Here is a 5,494-nt window from a genome sequence, read left to right on the forward strand (position 1 = left end):
TTTACATCAAGGTCATCATGCCAAGGCTTAGTGGCCAGCCTGATGTGCAGTTTCAAAACCTTATGAAAGGTATTGCTGTGACAGGTTGGATGAGACATGACAAGATAAATCTGTGTAAAACAATTCTAGATGTTGTTAGGCCTCAATTTAGGACAGGAGTTCTAAAGAATTTTTGCCCTGTGGGAAAGATCTGTAAAAGCCCAACAATATGAAGCATTCCACTTGTTCCACAGTGAAGGTGATACCTAATTAGCGTGCTGGCATGAAAAGTACCAGAGGTTACACTGGCTCCTCGGGGAGTTCTTCTTTGATTAAATACAAGCTCTTAGGTTGCTTCAGTGCAGGGGTCAGGAAGGCAAAAGATGCAAATTCATTCACCCACATTGTTTGCATTTTAATTGTCAAGCTTTGCTGTTTTAATGTGAGCTAAGAGTGAGCCCAACATGTAGATGTGTCTACAAGAAACATTAAGTCTTTAAGTCATTCTTCCTTATGCTGGTATAGGACCCCCATGGACTTGACCAAGAGAGCTGCTGCAGGATTGTAATGGAGTCCGTGGAAGAGGGATATGGTTTCTGACTGGCCATGAGAAAGTAAGCAATCCAAAACTCAAAATGAGCTTTTGCTTATTATTCAACTTGCTGAGAGTGTCCTTGGGAATATACAAGAAAAAATATAGTGAAGATATTATTCCTTAATATATGATATTCTTTAATATATGATGAAATCCCCATTGCAAATGCTTCTCAAACCTGACTTGGAGCTACATAGTTCTATAGCTAACTTACAAATAATATGTACAGCAACGTGTCACTAAACTCTGTAAAAGAGAAAGTGAGACCAAGTCACTGACTGAAAATATGCCATGAAGCAGGTAATAACAGGAAACTCATCAGTCATCTCCCTTAAGAACACAAATTGCTTAAGGGTGACTTTCCAATAATTTTTGAAATACTAAAAATGTTGCTCTTTTCCCTGCATATAGAAGTATTTAAATAAGTTGATATGAATGAAAAAGGCAAAACCACCCCTCCTCTCACTCTTTTTTTAAATATTAAGCATGTGAAAAATTGTCCTTTTTGAGGTGCTTAGAATTCTATTTGGCCTGAGACACTTTAAATAAGTTTTTGATAGAATTTCAAATAAAGCTGACCAGGATTTATCTTTCATCTTTTAAAAATGGTCAGCATTTGGCTGATTACTTAATTTTACAGGAAAAAAAAAAAAAAAAAAGATTGGAAGATTCAAGGACAGAATAAGCTCCCACCCACTACAGAAAAGTTTTGGTTAAAGTACCTCTCCAAGACAAAATGTAGGTCCAGTTCTTGCCTGAACCTATATATTTCAAAATATCACGTGTGTCTCTATGGAACATTTTTTTACTTGGGGACTTCAGGTGAATGCAGCATACAGTAAGAAATTAATGTATAAGGAAATGATATTAAATGGAGAATGGAAACTATTGCATGTATATCATTTGATAGGAGATTCTGTGCAATTAGAAATCTCACAATAATGTGAAACAAAATCAGATGAAATCAAACCTAGGTTATAATCAAGAGAAGGTATTTCATATTTCAAAATAACTGGTGATAGAAGGAAGGTAGCCCCAACAATAAAACTACTTCCTTTACATTCACTCAAGATGTAGTCAGGTTTTCCCTAAGCTTACTGATAGTGCCTTCATTCAATGTTCAATTTTCTTTATCAGATCCCTGCTATTAGGGTAGTATGTTGAATAATAGCAAGCAAAGTCCAAAATTGCTTTCTCACATTTCTCTTTTCCTGTGATTTCTCTCAGGCTATTATTTCAAGACATTGTTCAGCTTGTACTGTAATGCCCAACTTGGGTAACAGGAATATATTTCTACTGTTTCCCACTGCAAAGAAGAGCCTGCTATGGTGCAGTTGGCCATGTTCCATTTGAACAGTATCAGTGTGAGATCATCACTGCCACTAAAAAGTAAAGTGTTAAGCAGAGTGCACAAATATTCTGGGTTTTAAGACAAAAAGTCACCACCACAACAACAAAAATACAAGAAAATCCAGGATAATTCTGGGCAACTAAATATCTGTTAGAACATTTTAACCATTTTTAAGCTATGCACGAATATATGAAATGGAAATTAAATTAGACGGCCCGACGTAAACCTTCTGTTGAGAAAAAACAACAAAACAAAACAAGAAGAGAGCTTAAAAGATAGAGAGAATGAGAGGAAGAGAGAAAGGACAGTTGAAACTGAGTTGAGTGTCCCTCTAGGCTTTAGTGAAAATTGAATAGACATTGATGGATTTGTTTTCCTTTCAGATTAAATTGAACTTTTGATTTGAAATTATTTTGCCTGCTCCTGCTTTTGAAGGCTACATTTTTCCTTAACTAATTTTCTCTTGTTAAGGCATTCTAGTTTCAGAGCAGTTGATAGTGTTTTACAGATTGGCACTGTAATCCTCTGGAAAGAGCAAGGAAAGAGAATCACATAAATAACACTGAGCTATACTTTCTTGTATTGCTTTACCCCCACAATGTCATGGCTTTTAAAAATTCCATCTTGTGCAGTTATGATTTTAAATACAATTGAACCATTTCCTAGGATCACATGTTACCAGTTCCATGGAGTTAAAATCTTTCTGGACATTTTAAAATTGCTGCTGAAGTATAAATAGCAAATACTTGTACTGTTCTCCAAATGAGTATGCAGCCTACACTATGTGGCTGTGCAAACTACTGTATGGTCTTTGCGGTTTCTGATTCTCTGGCCCCCACGGTCTCAGCCTTAGTCTCAGATCAGCTTTGCTTACAGTGGAGACCCACTCAGCACAAGTCAGGGAAACATTTTGCTCTACCCTCAATCTTATATTAGTCTCAAGATTATGCTGTAGATCTAGGAATAGGCTATTATGCCCCATGCCTGGGCTGAATGTCAAACACGTCCCAGCTACTTTGTGACAGCACCATGTGCTTAGCTTTGGGCAGACTGGAGTGATTTCTTCCCACAGTGATCTCATCGTTGCCTGCCTAAGTTAGAGAGGAGCTTCAAAATGTGTATAAGCTCATGCTATGTTGTTACTGCTTGCAATGCAGCATAGGTCTGGGTCTCACTCTAGAAGGTCTGATTCTGTCTGAATTGGGCAAGTATGCACTAAGTAACTGTATGGGAACTGCTGAGTCATGGCCTGAACCTCTGATTGATCACCTGAGGCGAGCCATGAGTCAGCCAGAGGAGCACAGGTGAATTGCCTTCACCTGTGCTGCTAGAGGGGGTGGAGCCTGGCTGCACCCCTCCTAGACCTATTGAAGAGCTGGCTAGCAGTGGGGAAGGATCTCTTCTGGAGATTGCCTCTCTTGGTGTTTTGTGGTGAGCCCAGCTGAAGGGTAAGCTCTCCCACTTATTCTCTTTTGTTATCATTGTCTACTTTACCTAACTCTCTTGATTATATTGTGATTATAACATCTTGATATCCATTAATTATACAATTATATTGTGATTATAACATCTTGATATCTATTGATTATACAGTAACTAAGCTGGAACTTTGATCCATAGTGCATCTCAGGGAATATCTGCCTCAAAAAGAGAAGTCATTGTACTTGTTTTATTGGGCTTGTTTTATTAAATGAAGCTATATTCATTTCTAGAAAACAAACAAACAAAACATAGATCAAAGCAATTAAAAAAACCCAACCAACCAGCCAAAAACCCTTTTCCAGATTAAATATGCTAGAGAGTATATCCTACCATTGTGCAGGGAAATTAAGGCACACAGACCTTGCTTAGCTTAACAGACACTCATCTTATAATGACAAAACTAAAAACAGATTTCCTAAGAAAATTCCAGTAGTCAAACCAGATATACCAGCCACCAGAACTGTCAAACTAAATACCACGACTCTATGGGCTCAGGGCATTTTGTCACTAAATTCTATGGAAATAGCTACAGGTAAGAGACTGAATTTTAAACTCTGTAAATAAAAACAAACAAAACACCTAAAACTCTGCCGAGCAATCTTGTTACTATGTTGAGAATGTATTCTTAGCATGTACATGATTTACTGCATGTGGATTGGTTGGACCAATCATTCAGAAACACCATAAACTATGTCTTAATCCTTCAGGAAAGGTACCAGATTGCCTTTGTTTTGCACACTGCTTCTCTTTGGTACTTTGCATGTGTAGCATCTGTTCCAGGGAAATATCAATCAGTGGGTTCTCTGTTTCATGCACAGATTAATCTCATAACATCAAAGATTAATGTCATATGCTCAATGAAAAGTCAGAATTTATTTATTTACCTCAGCATCCTGCCATATTCCTTGTTACTTCTTGCTCTCCAGATCCTTGTATCGTGCAATAGAGGAGTGGACTTGTAAAAAAGAAACTGAGATAACCCAATAAAATCTTTTGAAGCATTAAAAAGAAGCTTTGGGGAGGCAGAGTGAGATGTAGGTAGGTGAAAATTAACACTGTTTTGCATCTGCCTTCTAAAAGCATCACAAAAAAAAAAAAAAAAAGAAAAAAGCCAACAACACACCCATAGCATCTTTTTATGCCCCTTGTCATTTTCCTGAATACATTATCAGATTATAAATTGTGAGAATAAGAATCTGGCTTCAACTAGAAATCTCTCTCTCCTTGTTTCACTTTCAAATACACAGAAATAATCAGTCTAGAAACATAATTTGATTTTTTAAAATGTATTTTACAAAGGAAATGATTTCCTGCAGCATCAGTTGCCCAGGACTCAAATATTCAAGAGAAGTACCTGTCTGGCTACATTCTCTTACAGAAAAGATGTGGTCTATTTGGTTATCACGATCCTTTCAGTCTAGGAGTTGCTTCAGAAGCTTCTGTCTCTAGTAGTAGGATTTAGGGAGGTATTCATCTCCAAATTCAACCTTGATACCCAAACCATCTGTAGAGGAACTGTTATGTCACAGCCTGAACTGATGATTGAGCACCTGGTGAAGGAGGAGGAGGGGGGAGGGGAAGGAGGGTTTGGCTGGCTCAGGAATCACAGGTACAAGCCATTCACCTGTGCTTCCCACATGACTGGAGGCTAGCCCTTAAATGAGCCCAGGGTTCTCTCCTCCCCATTCCTAGGGCTAGCTTCCAAAAGGAGAATGACTCTTGGATGATGGTCACTTCCTGAGAAGTAGTGCTCTATGGCTAGAGACTCTATCTGCAGCTGGGTGAGTTGACTTCTTTCTATATATGCTTATTGATATTCCTAATGGTGCTCAGCCTGATATTCTCAGGATCAATGATATCAAATCACTTTTAGCTGATAACCAGTTTTGTTAATAGATAAAAGGCAGGGGATGATTATGAGGCTTTAAGTTAAACCTTACATATAATTAAGCACTTATGTTATGGTTTAGAAGAAGCCCTGCCAAGCAGAGATATGGAGCAGCACTTGCAGGACAAATTCTATAGCTGCAGTTGATGAGTCTCTCAAACAGAAAAAAAAAAAAAAAAAAAAAAAAATATGTTATGGA

General features: G+C 37.8%; 1 long non-coding RNA gene across 1 annotated transcript; it reads left to right on the forward strand.

Annotated features, from left to right (window-relative positions):
* The first annotated feature begins 3,314 nt into the window (after positions 1-3,314).
* LOC125696848 (uncharacterized) lies at positions 3,315-5,189 on the forward strand. The gene is made up of 3 exons (XR_007378567.1): positions 3,315-3,373; positions 4,334-4,445; positions 5,100-5,189. It is a non-coding gene; the product is annotated as an uncharacterized LOC125696848 (long non-coding RNA).
* Positions 5,190-5,494: the final 305 nt, after the last annotated feature.

Source organism: Lagopus muta, chromosome 8 (genome assembly GCF_023343835.1).
Source record: "Lagopus muta isolate bLagMut1 chromosome 8, bLagMut1 primary, whole genome shotgun sequence".
Taxonomy (NCBI): Eukaryota; Metazoa; Chordata; class Aves; order Galliformes; family Phasianidae; genus Lagopus; species Lagopus muta.